Raw genomic sequence first — 20,174 nt, forward strand, 5'->3', positions numbered from 1 at the left:
ATGATTCCAGTCTTTTCAAGCACCTTGTAGTTAGTGATAGCACAAGCAGATACTAGGGTGTAGATAGCAATACAATAAATAAAGGTACTAAAGGTAATAGAATAAATTAAAGTAAAGAGAATATGCTAAATCCTTGCTAACATAATTTTAGGTTTATGTACCAGTTACACCACTCGCACAGGTTCTTCAAAGAGAACACACACACTTTGGAGCAGTCATGGATTCAGTGCCTTGTGTTTTAGGATGGATTTTTTCTTTAAATGTGAGACTTTTATAACAGCTACATCATACATTCATGCATATTATACGTACAGTGTGTTTTTCCAAAAGATTATGAATTATAGAAATTATAAATTTGCAGGAGCTGCATTTGCTGACGTCTTTTCCATGAACTTTGGATCCATTTATTCAGCCTTTAATCTGCAGTGTTGTGTACATGTGTAATGGTCTTAATCCTAAAATGCTTTTGCGTGTGCCAAGTCCTTGTGGATAGACTGTTTTCTCTAATTGAAAGTCGTGATCTACAACGCTTCCTGGCAATCAAACTGGGGGAGGAATTTTCTGGAATACTTGTGAAAAAAAAAGGTCCAGTAAAGTCTTATGGTGTATCAAAATCAAAACACCTATTTTGGTCAAAATTGTCCGTTTAATGACTGCTATGCCCCAAACAAAAAGCCTGCTGCTATTTTTATTTATTTATTTATTTTTATTTGTTTATTTGTTTTTGAATATTAACAAAATGCAGTAGTTTACATCTATAACTGGAACATCTTAGCTTATTACTGTACACGATCTATGACATCTACGATGTGTATAGAAAAACACATGTACAGAATACAGTGTATATATCAATGAAGAATAAAGTGAATAAATATAAATAAATAAATATATAAATAAAATAATATATTTGATAGTTAGAGAACTATCTCTCCCCTGGCAGAGAACTTGTAACAATGGAGTGATGTCACAGTGACTGACTGCAAATGCTGATGGAACTCTGCAGCTTACTCAGTTTCTTTCTGAAGATTCAAACAGTGAGCCTTGCTTTGAACTTGCGACGAGATCGAAACAACATTCAACATTCAACAACATTGTGTCAAACACCAACCCTACTACCATGGAAGCTCGACTCAGAGCTAAAGACAAGGAAATTGAAACGCTAAAGAACAGTGTCATGGCAGCGGAGAAAAGGAGGAGAAGCGATTCTGTCTGGTGGGCCTCAAGGATGATGCAGAAAGAAGACAAACTGTCTGCCCTCCGAGAGGCGCTGAGCGAGTCCGAGAGCCGCCAGAAGAACGGCGACAAGGTAGAGAAGGAGCTGAAGGAAAACGACAGCAAGATGCAGACCCTCAGCCGCACCATTGAGGCACTCACGGCAGAGAATCACAAGCTGTCCTCCGTCATTGCTGCCCTGGAGGCCCAGGCTGTGTCTCGGCACACCTGGGAGAAGGAGAGGGAGGAGCTGGAGAGAAAGGCCGAGCAATGGATGGTGGAGAAAAAGAGGTTCGAGGCCCAAACCACCTGCGAGCAGGAGCAGTGGAAGAGAGAGAAAGAGGACATGAAGAGACGGATGAAGGAAATTGAGGAAATGGGCGTGGTCCAGCTGGCGGAGAGGGGCGCTGAGCTCGAACGGCTTCAGCTTCGCCTTGGATCTCTCAGCCGAGACAAACAACAGATGGAGATGCGGGTCACAGAGGCAGAGGTCAGAGCGATGAGCGAGGTCAAAGAAAAAGGGCGAATTTTCAATTCGCTTCTGCTCACCCTGGACAGCCAGAATCAAGGACAAGCCAAGATCACAGTGGTACTGGATGACAAAATTGTCCTGGAACAGCCATCCTGCAAGGAGGTGAAGATGAAGAACCAGATCCAAGAGCCTGCAGCACCTGGTCAGGAGAAGAAACTCCAGGACCAGGCCACTCAGACTGAAGCAGTGAGCAAGGTGAGTAGAGATGTGCAAAAGTGTGCTTTTTAAAGGTGGGCTAGTGGGAAAGACAAATTGCAGCACTATATTGTTACTAACTGAACTATGCCTTTCTGTTTCAGAAGCACAAAGGACTCAGACGTTTCTTCAGCTGCTTCCGGAGGAAGAAGAAGAATGATGCTTCAGCCTGCAGCTCCATCTGAAAACACGGGCCTCCTCTGAGGCAGACAGACAAACAATCAGTCTGCCAGTTTCTTTTCCAACCAAACTTCCTGTCTTTCTTCTGTCACAATTTTTTGTACTGACTGCTGTGATTTAGCATGATCAGTGTGACACATTTCAATAAATTTCAAGATTGAAATTTACATTGACTTACATTGACTTTTTCATTTGATGGAAGATTTCCATCAAACTTGGCACTAACAGCTGCAAACATAAAATAAACAGAAAAAGGCTTTAGTGAAGCCATGGGTGGTGCAGTGTCCTGTCTGGGTCTGGGTTTGGTTGGTGATCCTGACTCCCACAATCTCTTGTTGTCCTTACTAAGATACTGATAGAATGGCCAAAAAAAAAAAATACAATATACTTGGTTCATATTTTACTAGCATTTCCCCGTTTGAAGGTGATCGTACCTGAGTATCACTATTTTGTGCCACTTCCCTCAAAACTGGCTCAACTTCCTCCTGCTAGAGGAAACATGACATGACAAAAAAGTCAGATCTCAAAATATAATTCATATTTATTATACATGTGCTGGATGAATTGATTCTGAATGGCTGGAGGGTTGTTGATTAATTTCAAATAACCACATGGCTCTGATATAATAGTCCTTATTACTGGTCTAAATTACTGTAATGCACCATGTTGAGACTTGCTTATGAACTGAATATTATTGTGTACAAGGGTTCAGTTATGTATGTAGCTTTTATGGAATCTACAGCTTTAGCAAAACCAGGAATACACTTATTTTAGCTTTATTAACTTTGTACATCATCTAGTCACCTGACCTCTGCTGACCTGTCTCCTCTCACCACTGCAGTCAATCAAACAAGAATAGATAGCTACATATTCCTTCACTCCGAGGCCGGATACAGCGGGGTGCTGGGTTGGGCTACGCCCCCCCAGATTTTTGCCATGCCCCCCCCCCGCCCCCCTCCACACACGCCTCCAGCCGCTATGAATACGACGTCACCAGCAGCTACTGGGGCATTATCCAGGAATGTTTTTTGACTCGCCCTCAATGTTTTGACAGAGGAAACACTTCCAGGTTATATCCAGGGGCTTCATTGACGTTCCAGTTCTGAAAAAAAAAAATACAGAGCAGTACTGGTATTTGCACCTGTTTGGGGCGCTTAAACAACTGGTTCAGTTCGGTTTTGGCAAACGTTGGTGTGACTACAATGTGAGTGATAAAACAACGTGTTCAAATTAATTTAACTTGTAAACAGACAGACATGTCATTGCCATTTTTGCATGATCCGTCTTGGTAACTGAAATTACTGTAGTGTAAAGTTTGCGGTAACACTTTCTATGACGCCCATGTCTATAATGCATTATAAACATACTTATAATGCGTTATGATCCTTGCGAAAAAAATGTCAGTGAGTGACCAGCAATTATGAAGTATTATGATGACCTTATAAGTCATTATAAAATGCTTTATAATGTGTTATGATTATTGTTATAAAGTATTATGAATATTTATGAGTGCTTACAACTATAATTATACAGTGCTATAAGCAGATTATAACGCATTATAAGTATGTTTATAATGCATTATAGACATGGGCGTCATAGAAAGTGTTACCAAGTTTGCTACCGGAGAGTGAAGGAATATGTAGCTATCTATTGTTGTTTGATTGACTATAATGTTAGCTCGATATGTTGCAGTATCATATATCATCTTTGAGTTAATCTGAATATAATCATTTACAAAGTCTCCTACAGACAGCCAGCAGTGACTTCTGAACACATGCACTGCTCTATTCTAACAGAACAGTTTTGAGGGGAGTGGCAGAAAGTATTGATAGCTACTCAGGTATGACCACTTTCAAAGAAGGAAATGCTAGTAAACTATGAAACAGGTGAATTGTATTTTTTAAAGGTAATGTCTACTCTATCAGTATTTTAGCAAGGAAAACAAGAGATTGAGGGAGTCAGGGTGAGGGAGACAGCAGAGAGCAGCCAGAGCAACCAAACCCCAGATCCATACAGGACACTGCACCGCCCATGGCTTCACTAGAGCCAATGTCGTATCACAATGTGTTTTTGTAACCATAATGACTAATCTATGCTGACAAAAATGATAAATTATTAATAAAGATGCCCTCCTAAGATGGGGTGGTGGTGGTGGTGGGTAAAAGTGATTATGTAATTCAAGATGTTACAATTAACAATAAAATAAAGCTGTCCTATTAGGACTGGATGGCTGTGGGGAAAAACGAAAAAAAATCTAATCTAAGTAGAACATACTTATGGCAGTGAGCCTAACTCTTTATAATAATATAGAATATTATATTTTATTGGCAAGCATGATGACTGTAAAAAGATGCCCCCCAGGAAATTTTGACTGCACCCCTAGTCAAAGCAGGCTAAATCCGGCCTGTAGCAAACTTTACACTACAGTAATTTCAGTAAGATGGATCATGAGAAAATGACATGTTTATCTATCTACAAGTGTTGTGTACAAAAAATGTGTTCAAGTTAATTTAACTTGAACACATTTTTTTATCACTCACATTGGGTTGAAAATAGGAAAGAATGTCTAGTTTCTGCATTCTCAACATTTCTTTGTTGTTGTTTTTCTTTGTTGTAGGTTGTAGGTTGCGTATTTAGCAATTGGCAATGTGTGATGATGGTTAACGGGACATGCACGTTGCGCATTTGGCATTGCGTAATGGTGAGGGGACACATAAGGGCATGAAAGCATGGGAATTTGGCAACAAAATAAATGTCAGGAACGAAGTAAAGTGCAAAGTTTCATAGTAGATGATCCTATTTTTCTAGTTTTGCATGGTAACATGTGTGTGTGTGTGTGTGTGTTTGGGAGAGAGAAAGAGTGAGAGAGAGAGAACTGATTAATGCTGTGCGTCAATGTGTGGCAATAATAATGGGCATCATATTATCATTAGTATTTGCACAATTTCTTTTTAACACAATGAGCAAGTTAGCTAGCTACTAACAGTTAAATCTTCTCAAATGATTCGCAAATGATTAAGTTGGATATAGCTCCCAGCTGTAGGTTCCTTAGCTAACTACAATGCTAACATTAGCTGGCAACTAACTTAACGTTCTCTAACTTAACCTACAGTTAACCAACAATCTGCCAAGTAGCCACACTTGACGAAGTGCAAGTATCAATGTTTGTGAAAAAGGTGTATTTGGCTCTTGAAGACCATGGGTTGTGGCAACAGCAAAGTGATAAAAATATCAATCTTTTGCTCAAAAACTTATGGGTGACAGCTTTTCAACAGAGGGTGCCATACTGCAATCACTGATTGAGGCTTTAAAAACAGAACACTTGAGAGGCCCTTGATTTAGTCTACCCAGTCAGCTCGGTGCAGCGTGCATCTCATTACATAGACACACACACACACACACACACACAAATACACCTTGATGCTCCTACAGTGGTTTTCAAGAGCTATATTGTCAGCCCATAGTTGGCAGTGGCACTGTAGCTGACCTCTCTACTGGAGGCCCATCCATAAAACTGAAGCAAGTGTGTATTTGTGTTTGTGTATTTGTGTGTAAGTGTGACAAAGAGAGGGATAGAGAGAGAAAGAGTGAGAAAAGAGACAAAGTATGTGTCTGTGTGGGTGAGAGAGAGAGAGACAGAGAAAGTGACAGAGAGACAGAGAGAGGAGGCTATAGTCCTGGAGAGTCTCCCCAGGGGTTTACAGACAGACATACAGTATAGTACGTTATTATGACATTGTTATTATGTATTGAATTAGAAAATTCAATAAAAATTACACCAATATCGCAAAAAGGTTTAGCTTGCTTGGAGTGGAAAATATTTTTGTCGATAAAGAATTTATCGCCTCTGTCGGGTGAAAACCTTGCGTCTCCAAAATATCAACTTTTAAGGAACTAAGAAAAAAATTAGCTTGATGACAATGCATTTCTAACTTTATCCAATGGGTTTTGAAATAATCTTCTATCGAAAACCATGCAACACTTAAATTGAATTGAAAACATAAATGATGATAGCAACACATTTGTCGAATAATAATGTAGGCTTAGCATAATCAGTCTGATAATGGTTCAATTTCATTGCACAACACTTCAAAAGTGGCTTTGGATGTTCTGAAATGTCTGTACATCTGTCCACCACAACAATGTCATCACCACAATGTCATATCTAATATTGTTGTATGACCGTTAGATTGAGTAGCCTATTAGGTTCATTTCTTTGTTTTCATCTTCAGACAGCATGAAATATGGCTGACACTGAGACTAAAAAACAATAACAACGTACCCACTACTAATTATCCCCCTAAGAACAGTGCAGACAGTTATAAAATGTAATACTAAATTAGCAATAACAAAAGCCTTCCCATATGAGTCCCTGGGACCAAATCTTATCAAATGGAGATCCATGGACTAGTTGGGGGGGGGGGGGGGGGGGGGGGGGGGGTTATTTGGGGGTCCTTGACACCATCCCTGACGGTTGAGAACCCCTGACACAGAGAGAGAGAAGTTGACTTGGAGAGAGGTAGATGCTCCTGTGGCTGCTTGCCCCCTGAAGAGCTCTTTATCCTGGATACAATGAGTCCCAGGGACCCCTCTTCCCGGCCATCCAAGGATAGGACAGACTAGCAGGCAGGCAGGCAGACAGTCAGGCGGGCAAGCAGACAGAGAGAGACAAATGCAGAGCAGAGAAATAAAGTGCCTCTTCACACTGCCACCGACAGTTAATAGTACCAGAGTGGGGAGCAGAGCGGGAGGAGCCCCTTAGATGCCTGACCCCATGAAGAGCTCTTAATCCTGGGCTCACCGAGTCCCAGAGCCCCCTCTCGCTCCTAGACCTCCAGCCTTGCAGCCCCACAGGGTCAGAGCTAACCCCCCAGCCCTGCTCTGGAAGCTTGGTAATAGGGCCTGGATGAACTCTTCAAGGGGCTTAAAAGCCTCTTCTGTCCTCTGGGCTCAGGCTTTTTACACTGGCTGAATTTTCACTACCTGCTCTAAACTGACTATAGAGGACTTTCAGGTGATGTAACATGCTGTATAGCGGCCATATTGGTGGTCCTCAGCTCTTGCCAACATGGCTGAGAACAGCAGATTGCATTTAAATGTAGGCCTATGACAGGAATCTCAAATTTGTTGCTATTTTTAGCTTGGGGATGATAATTTCATCCTATCGATTTTTTTGTTACGATTTTTTGTTCATCTTCGTCATCTTGTTAGCCGTAGCTAACCATATCTGTCAGCTTACTATCACTGTTGTTAACACATTTGCACAATAGCTAAATTAGTAGGGGTTACTAGCTAGTTAAGCTAGTAAGGGTTAGTTGCATGTTAACATTAACATTAGTTGCTTTACTAAATTATCTCGCATGCTTGCTAGTTAGCTAGCTAACAAAGACAAAAAAAACAAACAATTGTTTAGGTCAACTGAGATGCTGACTCTTCTCAAGCTACAGCAGTAACAGAGAAAGCATTATTTTCTTGCTATGGCAACACTGAACTAGCCAAATTTGAAAAAGTAAGTTGCAAGCAAAATGACGAGGAAGCTTCCTATCGAGAAGAGTGTCAACAGTTTCCATTTACACTTCTATTTACACAAAGTGATACATACACTTGTATTGTAGTTTGAAGTCAAAGCCTACTTAAGCTGCTGTAGGCCTACTGTGTCTTTGTTAAGGAGAGTCAGGAAGTTTACAACATAGCTAGCAAATGTTTTTCCAGGGACCCAAATTTCTATTTACCGTTTTCCATCTGATGTGACACTAGAATTTTGGCCAGATCCTGTTTTTAGGCCATTAACCTGCTAGCCAATAGTGTTTAATTAGTTTTTGTTTTGTGGTCAGTGGTGCCATTAAAAATATCAAATTCTGCCATCCATGTCAATTGTGGTTTAGTGTACTTCAAATAGTATGAATTCACCGAGCAGATTGTTTCTAAACCTCTCTGAGTTTAGAGTTGAAACCATGTGGTATTGTTTGAAGCACAAAAAAGTAACATTGCACATTGCATTATGATTTGGGACTTTAAAGCCACAACATGGCAGTATTCAAGCTGCAATGGAAACAGAACCACTGTCTAGGAGTAGAGAGGTAGGCGGAGAGACGGAGCAGGGAGGAGGGGTGAAGAGGTGGAGTGGCAGTCGAGTGGAGAGATGGAGTGATGAACTGGAGTCAGGGTGGAGGAGAAGAGATGCAGAGATCAACATGGGTCAGAGGAGGGTAGAGCAGGGGGATGGAGAGAGGAATGAGCGAGAGAGAGAGAATTGAGAGCTGAAGTCAACGTCACATGCAGTTTGAATCTCCTAGATTCCTATTCTAAGCTAAGTTGCTGGTGTTTTTATGTCTCAAAAGCAACATACTAAGACTTCTTCAGTCTAGAAGAACACTTATTGCATTGTCAGCTTATAACAAACTTAGTGTAGTGTTTTACACTAACATGGTTAACATCAGAAGATCCATTATCAGGCTCAATTTTGCTAGCTTTGGTGATATTTCAGTATTTCCTATAAGCCATCAAGTAACTCTAAATCCATGTGTCTATCATTAGTTTATCTGTAACTATTTTTCTGTGATGATTTCCAAACCTCTGAGTTTAAACTATAGGTTTAAACTGCAGCCAAGCCATGGCTAATGCTAAATGCCTGATATTGTTTTGGTCCCTGACATCCCATACCCTTTCTTACACAACAATTTGCTTACAAGATGCAGACCTGGGCTGTAGTATTGCATGCTGATACAAGGCTTAGGAGCCGGGAAAGCACAAGTAACTATGACTGCAAATTGTTTGTGAACTGCTAGCATAGACGGATGCACCTGTTTGATTTCAATAAGCAGAGATTAAATTGACTTTGTGATATGTGTGTATCATTACAAAATCTGCCATATGCTTTGAGAAACCTCTTTAAATACCATGGACTGACTGTTTGTGTGGGGGTGTGGTCCAAATGTTTGGGGAAAAAGGAAAGAAGCACATCAGAAGGAAAGGTGTCCAATGATGGATGTCTCCCCACTGGCTGTCCGGTAATGGATGCATTTACATTAATTCTGTTGCACTGGTTGTCCTCCCTATTTTTCCTCCCTGCAGTCTGAACCAAGAGTGAGAGAAAAGAGAGGAGAATGTAATCTCTGAGTGTCTTCCACTGTAGCGCCAGTTCTTGTGAATCTGACCCGGGTCTCTTGGTCAACGTTTCAAAGGTTTTTCAGTGTTTTCTCAGTCTTCTTCTGTCTGTCTTGCTGTCTCTGTCTGCCTCTGTTGTGTGTAGGTTTGTGTGCATGTCCCTAAAGGCGCTTGTCCTCATATGGCCTCTCTTTCAATTCAATTCAATTCAATTCAATTCAATTCAATTTAATGATGCTTTACCAATAATGCCAAATCAGTTTCTCTCTATCAGCATACAAAATGTAAATGTTTTATACATGGAAACCATATTGAGATGATAGATTACTGGGTTGAAAACATGAACTGTACAATAATACATGATCATCAATATATAAATATAATAACATAGAACAATTCCCAAATTGAGAAGATGTAGTTATGTAAACCAGTCAAAAGTCAGTAAGGGCATATCAGATTTATCTTTGTCTTTCTCTCTCTCTTCCTCTTTCTCTTAATCCCCATCCCACCCCCTCCTTCTTCTTCTCCTCTTGTTTCCCTGTGATGGCATGTCACAGTCGAGGGTGCAGTCGTGTCAAGGGCTATGCAGGGTTAAACTCTAGCACTCTCATTCTCTGTGGCAATTAGGCAAGCAGCCATTTAGGGGGGGGGGGGGGGGGGGTTGCTTTAGTCACCGGTGGGAGGTAATTTGGTGCGTTTTATGTAAATGTGGACAGGAGAGGGAGTGAGAAAAGTGAGAGTTAATGCACTCTCCTTTCATCCGTCTCTCCGTCCTACCCTCCTCGCTGTTGTTCTTCGCCTCCCGCAGTTTTACGCCATCACTTTCTCCGTCTGTCTCCCTCCTCTCCATCACTTCATCTTCCTCTCCCGCTCGCCATAACGTCAAGCTCCCCCATCTCCACCCACCGCTTCCCGCTGCCTCAGTCTGTCTCTCTCCTCCCTTCATCTCTCCTTCCCCTTCCATCTTCCTCGTCCATATTTTCCAATCTCCGCCAATATCTCTCTTCCACCATACAAATCTCTCTCTCTTCCTCCCTCTCTCCTCCTAGTCAGGTGACACCAGCCAGACCACTAATTAGAATTCTGTCACTAAGTAAATGCATTGTGACCGGCGGCTGACAGCTGCGCGTGTGTGTGTGTGTCCACGTGTGTGTGAGTGTGTGACAGTTTGGGCAGCTTGTTGGCGGTGACGATGGCAGCCGCCTGGCATTTTTAACGTGGCAAGGTGCTGCTCTCGCCACTGACCTGACAGTCATTTAAATTACACAGAGGATGGCTGGTGTGTGTGTGTGTGTGTGTGTGTGTGTGTGTGTAGAGAGAGAGAGAGAGAGAGATTGAGGAAGGACCATTAGTAGCTGTGGGGTAATTCACTGACTCGCTGGTTGACTGATTGTGTAGCTGACTGACTCACTGACTCATTGTTGGAAAACAGACAGACAGATAGGCAAGTCTTGTTTACCATGTCAGCTCACCAATATAACACGACTCTCTCTCTCTCTCTCTCTCTCTCTCTCTCTCTCTCGCTCTCTCTCTCACGCACACACACACACAAGCTCAGAGAAAAGAAAACGTGAGGACACCATGAGATGACAGGGAAGGAGAAGAGGAAGAAAATAAAATAGGAGAAAGAAGAAAAGAAGCATGAAGGAAGAGAGAAGCAATATTAGCTTTCATTGGCCTGGCAATCAACTTTTACGCACCGCTTCCACACAGGGAAATGAATTAAGGGTGGAGTGATTAAGAAAGAGAGGACATATGCAGACACACAAACAAACAAAACATCTCTCTCTCTCTCTCTCTCTCTCTCTCTCTCTCTCTCTCTCTATTAATTCCTAAATTATTGACCGGCTCATAGATTGCAATCTGGATAACTTTGTAGTAATGCCACATGGTGGATAACTACATATGGACTGGATCGCACTAGTCTTTATGGAAGATGATGTGGATTACTAGACTGTCATGCACCATTCCCACAAGATCATTCTAATAAGCATTTCCACACTAGAATAGGCATTAAATGGATAGTCCAGGTTTGATATGATTCATCTTTCAGTCCATCCAAAGACAATATGCACCACCAGCACTTTGGTTGCTGAGGTATTGTAAGCAGAAGATGTTTGCATTCGTCTGCAATGCTAATGTAAGTCTATGGCATCCACAGCACTTTTTTCCCACGGCGCAGCCAAGGGCATCACAAGGCAAATTCAGGTCAGGCAGTCAGTCAGTCAGTCAGTCAGTCAGTCAGTCAGTCAGTCAGTCAGGTAACGCTTAGTGAGATGATGCGCTTCGTCAGATTGCCTCTAGAGGGCGTTTTTGACGGTGAACTAAATTGATCTCTAATGCGCCTGATGTCACATCATGTCATGTCTGTAATTTGGAGACGTACAGACAGCAACACTGAACTCAGTCCACAGTCTCCCGGTGTGAAAACAAAAGTGAAACTTAACATTCCACAGTCATTAACAGGGATTTGCAGAGAGTAACTTGTCTTCGCTGCCCTACAAATTTTAACGGTAGGTGACGTCATCTTGTGGTATTTAAGTAACATTAGTGGAATTAGGTAATTTAACTGTGTCGCAGTGCTTCAGTGAATAGAATTGAACACATGCGCCGTGGGTCTGTACAGGATCTGTGCTTGTTTCTTCTGTAAAACTACATCATTAAACCTCACAACAGGGTTTACTATGTAGTGGAAGGATTTGAAGGTTTTCAGAGATTTTCTTGAGACATGAGGGAGTAAGAAAGCCTAATAACAAATTCCAATAACTTCTGCCTCTAATATCTCAATAACTAAAACAGTGGCACAGCTTGTATAGGCTCGACTGGAAAGGCTCTGATGAATCAGATCAGGCTCTTCAGAAGTCTGAACCCCTTTAAGAGATGACTTCCCTGTTAAATGTCATTCCTTACTGTTACGGCTTACTGTGACAGGCCTGCTCCCCTCCAGAAATCAATGCGGAGATCTGAGGGACATGAGTGTGTTATGTGTGTGTGTGTACGTGCACATGTGTTTGTGAGTGTGAGGATATGTATCGGGTTGGAAATCGTCTCTATGCAAAGAGTTCAGAGGAGAAGGAAGAGGAGAGCAAAATCATCCAGAGACAGACTGGGGGGATGACTATTATTGATTAGAGTTGGCATTCTAACAAATAAACCCACTTGCTGCTCTTGTAGATGCAAAGATAGAGTCAGTGACTGCAAAGAACTACTGATAACTCAATATGCCATGTCATCTGATTTCCCTCATGCATTTGAGGACTACTGTCTGTACTGTCCTGTATGTGAATACTGATTTGACTTGTATGCTGTCTTGCGCGTGATGCCTGCCATAATCTTGCTTAGGTTGAAGGAACAGAAAGGACTACAATGGAAACAAGTCCAGAACTTCTTTCTTCACATGCATACATCATTTTTGTATTTTAAATTTAACGAGAAGGAAGAAAGAAAGAGGAGCAAACTGATGGATATGATCATTTGAAGATTTTTGAATTTAAAATCGTGGTATGGACACCATAATCATGTTAGCGCTACAGTGAAACAATTATTAATCCTGATGTGTTGTCAAATATGGGGGAAGTGAACAATTCAACATGCTAACATTGGCTGTGTAGAATGTCAGTTTATGATGTGTTATGATTTCTTTTTATTGTACTGCTTTGATTGTAAATACAGTTCAGCTCAGCTGGTCTCAACAAACACAATAATAGTTCCAGTGCTGTTCCTTGGGATTTTCTCTATATTGTCAAAGAAATGTGATCATTGTGTCATTGTCTTTGGCATTGTGTGATTATGTGTACATCTTGGTGCCAGGCCCTTACTGGCACACACAGACATGTAGAATGAGTGGTTCTAGAATGTTCTAGAATATTGACAGGGAGCTCTAGAATGTTTACCGTGATTCTGGAATGCCTTAGAATGTTGGCAAGGGTTCAAGAATGTTTTCAGTGATTCCATAATGCTGAATGGATATAATAATGGGATGTGACAGATGTTGTAGAATCTGGGAGCCAATTTGGGTTCTGTTAGTACAGATATGTAGAATGTTAACAGAAGCTCTAGTTTGCTGATAGGGGTTCTAGTCTGTTAACAGGGGTCCTAGAATGTTGATAGGGATTCTAGAGTTCTAATGAGAATTCTAGATTGCTGGTTTGGGGTTCATTGATTGTAACAGGAATTCTAAAAATGTTGGCACAAGTTCTACCATGTTACAGTGATTCTAGAATGTTGATGGAGGACCTAGAAAGTGGGAGCCAATCAGGTTTTTTTTGGAAAAGAAGAGTAGAATGTTCCCAAGAGCTCTAGAATGTTGACACGAGTTCAGAAATGTCAGAGCCATCAGGGCTCTGTTGACAGAAATGTTAACAGGAGTGCTAGAATATTGACAGGGGTTACACAACGTTAACAGCAGATCTAGAATGTTGACAATAGTTCTAGAATGTCAATTGGCAGGGATTCTACAGTGTTTGCGGTTATTCTAGAATATCGAAATGGGTTCTAGAATGTGGATGCTCATAAAGGTTCTGTTGACAAAGAGGTGTAGAATGTAAATAGGAGCACCTGAATGATGACAGGTTTTCTAGAAGTTGGGAGCCAATCAGGATTTTGTTTGTGCAGAGATATAGAATGTTAAGAGGATGTCTAGTTAGTTATGTTAGTAAGAGAATGCCAGATCCAATCAAGGTTCTGTTGATAGGGTGTTAACAGGAGTTCTAGTCTTGATAGGGATTCTAGAATGTTGTTGTTCTAGACTTTACAGGAGTTCTGAAGTTGGGGTTCTAGAATGTTAACAGGAGTTATAGAATGTTGACAGGAGATTTTGAATTACAGAGCTCTAGAACTTTGCCAAAGGTTCTAGAAAGCCAGAGCCAATCAAAGTTGTGTTGACACAGAGGTTCTAGAATGTCAACAGTGGTTCTAGAACATTAACATGAGTTCTAGAATGTTAACAGTGGTTCTAGAACGTTAACATGGGTTCTAGAATGTTAACAGTGGTGCTAGAATGTTGTCAAAAGTTCTAGAATGTTAACAGGAATTCCAGAATGCTATCAGGGGTTGTACAATGTTGGCAGGAGTTCTAGATTGTCGGAAGGGGTTCTAGAATGTGGATGTTAATCAGGCTTCTGTTGGGACAAAGCTTTCACACATCATCATTGGTGGAAGAAGGTGGAAGTAGCTCAGATTGTTTTTAGGGTCATTCTGTCTGTCTTTGTTCTGAGATGTCGCATAGTGCTCCAGTGGATGACAATGGAGTAGCTGGTGATGGAAGCCTGGGTTGTAGTGTGTGTGTGTGTGTGTGTGTGTGTGTGTGTGTATGTGGGGGCAGGTATAAGTTGTAGTCTAATTATAGGGGGAACAAATGTGTGTGTTTGTTTTTTCATGCATGAGTGGGAGTGTTTGTGTGTGTCTGTGTGTGTCACTCTCACGTCCTCCATAAAGCTTGTCATTACGATGTCTGGATGCCACTCCATTTCCCTTTCTGGAGAGAGAGAAACAAAGAGAGAGACAGAGAGACAGAGAGAGAAAGAGAGAGAGAGGCTGAGAAAGACAGGCAGAGAATCGGAGAGAGAGAGAGAAATGAAAGACGAGAGGATTAAAAAATCAAAGAGTGTATCAAAGGAAGGGGGAAAAGAGTTTCAAAATAAGGTTTCAAAATGGAAAGACAAACAGAACGATAAACTGTGGAGGGAGGGAGGGAGAGAGAGAGAGAGAGAGAGAGAGAGAGAGAGAGAGAAGGACAGAGGGAGAAATGAACAGAGTAGCATTCCCTTCAAGGGAAACAGTGCTCAGTGTCACCGCCAGCAGACAAGCCGCAATGACAGCAGCATGGTAAAACACCTCTAATGCATCTCTATGGGTTTTCACTGCTTCTCATATAGCAGCAAGGACACACATGACACGTAGCTACACACACACACACACACACGCCCATGCATACATACAAACACACACACACACAAACAAGACAATGATGGGGACACTTGAGATTCACGTTTTTGTTTTGCACCCCGGCAACATGCTTCCTGTACGAACTCCAGCACACAATGTGGATATTTATTATTCACGCTTTTGTTTTGCACCCCAGACAACATGCTTGCTGGAGAGAGAGAGAGAGAGAGAGAGAGAGAGAGAGAGAGAGAGAGAGAGAGAGAGAGAGAGAGAGAGAGAAAGAAAGAGAGAGAGATAAATAACAGTGATAAGTCTTGTCATGTCAGAGGAGAGGAGAAGGGCTGAGTGACATACGATTGGTCTCCCGGTCGTGAAATATGCATGGCTTTTTCAGCAGCCAGAGGAGAGAAGAGGAGTTAATTTAGGCCTCTCGCTATGCTCGGGGTAATTAAAAGAGATGATCGATAGTTTCCCCCCCGTGACTGATAACAACCGCCACACGCACACACACACACACACACCCACACCCACACCCACACCCAAACACACACACACACACACACAGAAGCACAAGCAAACACGCATGCATTTGAACACACACTTGCGCATGTAACACAGAGTATACATGTGCACAAAGTTGCATGCATGTACATACCCTCAAACACACACACACACACATAGAAGCATGAAGGCACGCACAAAGATGTGCACACACATAAGCACGTTCACACATGCACACACACACACATATACTAAAGCGCACAAACAAACAGGGAAATGAGAGAGAAAGCAGAGAATGTGAGTAGAGAACAATGGTACCTTATCCAAGCAATATACCAAGCTGTATACTAAAAAAAACGATAAATGATCAATTGTGGATATCAAGGGGAAAATTTAATATCAATTTATTAGATCGTTAGATCTATCTTAAATAAAAACTACAATCGAAGAGATTCATTCTAAAATCATTTGAAAAAAAAAGAAAGAAAGACACCTACTCTCACAAAATGATGGCTATCATGAAAGTAAAGAATAGAATAGAATAGAATAGAATAGAATAGAATAGAACTTTATTGTCCACTGTCTGGTTTACTATTAAAGGTACGAGTCACCCTGAGGCCTTTGCATATAAAATAGTATGTTTTTAGAGAATTATGTTTTTGAAATAGTGAGTAATGAATTTCAGTTGGCATTTTGTTTTTGCATGTACAGCATTTTGAAATGAACCTCTTAAATATTATTATCAATCATTTAATGTTTCAACACAACAAATTTGATTTTTTCTCAGCCTGGGTATATGATTGTGATCATACTTTTCTTTTTTCAAACATAAAAATACACAAAATCTAAAACAATGGCCAAAAACTGTCACTGAAAAGGAAATTAATGTTCATATGTATGATGACTAGAGAATGTTCATGTGGAATCCTCATGCAGTGTTCCCTATCTGGGCTCCACCCCACAGATGCAGAGCAAACCCATCCAAATGCAATAATGTCATCCAAAGCAATGCATTGTCACTTGCTTGCTGTGAGTATTTCCCATCTACATTACCGCCCAAAAATTCACCCCGTGCATCACCACACTTAAAAAACATTTAAGACACTTTTGAAAGCTTGCCAGCGCTCCAGGATGTTGATTTGTTTTCTGTACTCCTTGATAACAAGGGAGAGAAGAAGACAGAGCTCAGCGCTCCAATCTCTTCCATAAACAGGCACTCTGTCATCAATATTGTAGAGGAATCCATACTGCAGGACTAGAAGACTAATTAGAGCCAGCTCTAAATTATTTAACTCCCTCTGATTTTATTGATTTGTCAGTTCGGAGCTGCGACTCAGAGCTGTAAAATTGACTCTACTGAAAGAGACATGCTCGTCTGCTGCTTTATGGCTGTCAGCACATAGAGGAAGACAGTGATGTACTAATACAGTACCTTCACACACACACAGACACACACACACACACAGCAGAAGCACACAAAATCACAAGCACATACACAGACACAGCACATACAACTCCCGTATATGTTCCTGCACACATGCGGAAATGCACACATGCTTAGGTATTTGCATACATACACACACACACACACACACACACACACACACACACACACACACACACATACACACGCGCTAATGAAGAGGCCCAGGACTCACTGGATAATATAGTGCACTGTAAAACCATCAAGTTACAGCATTAACAGCCTAGGCCTAATTAACAGTACTGCAATTAAACACTCCCATGTACTCAGCACACAACCACAACACACACACAAAAACACACACACACACACCGATGTAAATTGAAACACATGCAAACACATAAATACATTCATGCTCGAAAACACAGGCATGCACATAAGCACACACACACACACACACACACACACACACACACACACACACACACACACTAATTACGTATGTCTCTCAATTAACACAGATCTCCATGTTGAGTGCATGGAGCCCCAGGGATCCAGTTAGCCACCTGTTACTAATATCTCAACTCAGCCATGATAACATCAATACACACACACACACACACACACACACACACACACACACACACACGCACACACACACACACACACACACACCTCAATATCGGCCTTCAATCAGGTGTACAAACTGCAATAAGCACCAGCACAGACCGAACAGGCCCGGCTTGAGCGCTCGTTAGATGTTTGCTTAATTGGTTAATTGCTTAATTGTTTAATTGCAGAGGGATTATGTTCAGATGGCTGGGAATCAATTGACCGGTCACAGGACATTAGCGCGTATGATTGACAGGAGCGGAAAATGATCTCATAGGCCGTGGAGCAAATCAGGAGCGGCGATTAACCAATCAGAGCAGATGTCAATTGATCTTTTAGGCCCGGAGGTGAATTGGAGCTTACGGCGGTATAATCATAAAAATAAATGTTATGAATGTAACTCCTCGATCTGTTCTGGAGGCATATTGAATATTTTTTTATGTTTTGATGGCTGCATTGATTTTGAGGCCTTGCTTGGAGATGTGAATGAATTGGTTAGGAAAAGGAAAGGAAAGGAAAGGAAAGAAGAGTATTTGTCCTATATGTAGGACATCATAGGTAATCATGTTGCCTTCATTCATTTTTTCTCTTCAGGCTATTTAGAAACATAAAGCACAAATAATAATTTTAACCTTTATTTATCAAGGAAAAGTCGACTTAGCATAATGTTTTTTTTCCCATTCTCACACAGTTAGATAATACTTGCTGGGGGAGAGTGTTACTCATTCATTCCCCCTTCCACATTTCCCAGCTGGGACAGCGATTTGAACCGGCAACCTTTCGGTTACAAGCCTCTAGTCTAACTCCGCCCCTAACATCAAGTTCCAATGTCCAAATCTATTGGCTACTATTGGAAATTGCCTGGAGAAAAGCTGTCATCAAAGCCTTTCTTTAACCCCGTGCAAGTGTGTGAGTGTGTCTATATGTCCATGCGTACCCATGTGTGTGTATGTGTATGTATGTGCATCGTGTGTGTTCGTAAGTGTGTGTGCATACACATATGTGTGAGAGACGCTCTGTGCGCCGACACACCTGCTGCCCTGGCGGTGTGTAGGCGTAGGGGCTCAATGGGGTTGAGGTTCACAGGTTCAAGGGTCAGAGGTCAAACGGCGATCTAACAGTTGTGTCTGCCACACACACCGGCCTCCAGCTGTGGCCTGACGGCATGAGAGAGGGAGAGAAAGAAAGAGAGGAAGAGAGAAAGAAAGAAAGAGAGGAAGAAAGAAAGAAAGAAAGAAAGAAAGAAAGAAAGAAAGAAAGAAGTATAGGTAAAAGACAGCGACTCAAAGGGAACAAGACTGAGATCATCAGTGTGTCTGTGCATATTTGTATATGCATGTACATGTACATGTGTGTGTGTGTGTGTGTGTGAGAGAGACTCAGCTGGCTGTGATATAGGTAGTAGGAGGGGTGTGGGTGTGTGGCTCTGCAGTCCAGATGTGGTCTTCTATATATTAGTGACTAATAGAACCTGGAGAATGTGGTGTGTGTGTGTATGTGTGTGTGTATGTGTGTGTGTGTGTGTGGGCACTTGTATCTGAAAATGAATATGTTGTTACTGCAGGATGGCCTAGCATGCTGCAGAATACCGAATCACACACACACACACACACACACACACACACACACACACACACACATACACACACACACAGTCTTACTTAAGTCACTTTTGGGGTATTTACATAGACTTACATTCATTTCCTGGAGACATACCCTAACCCTAACCATAACCACTACTTGCCTAAACCTAACCCTAACCTTAACCTTAACCTAACCCTAACCTTAACCTAACCCTAACCTTAACCTTAACCTAACCCTAACCTTAACCTAACCCTAACCTTAACCTAACCCTAACCCTAACCTTAACCTAACCCTAACCTTAACCTAACCCTAACCCTAACCCTAACCTTAACCTAACCCTAACCTTAACCACTGACCCAAAAATCAGCTTTTTACCAATTGGGGACACGGCCTTTGTCCCCAATAGCACAAGCCGTCCCCAATCAACTGGTCTTAAGTCTGGTGTGTGTCCCTGAAAGTGACTTAAGTCATACCCCCACACACACACACACACACACACGCACACACACACACGCACACACACACACACACACACACACAAACACACACACACACACACACACATTATTACCTTTAGGAACACATTTTACTTCGTCTGACACTTTAGTCGAGTCTTCTACACCTCCCTTGAAAACCAGCTTTTGTTTTGGTCCAGTTCCAATGCATTATGGGTAGTAAAACTTTAATATTTAACATTTGAACATACTCATGCTGAAATACAGCAGGCTTTACTGACCAGCAGAAGTTTGTAGAAGTCCCTAAATGACGCAGCGGCTCCTGACATAACAAATCCAGCAGCCGACGCAGCGGCAGCAGATGCTTCAGATGTGAGGGGATTGCAGTCGATGCATCACCCTCCAATCATTTATCAAGCTCTCTCGCTCTCCCTCTCTCTCTCTTTCTCTCTCTGTCTCTCTCTCTCTCTGTCTCTCTCTTCATTTA

This window comes from Centroberyx gerrardi, chromosome 13 (genome assembly GCF_048128805.1).
Source record: "Centroberyx gerrardi isolate f3 chromosome 13, fCenGer3.hap1.cur.20231027, whole genome shotgun sequence".
Classification (NCBI taxonomy): domain Eukaryota; kingdom Metazoa; phylum Chordata; class Actinopteri; order Beryciformes; family Berycidae; genus Centroberyx; species Centroberyx gerrardi.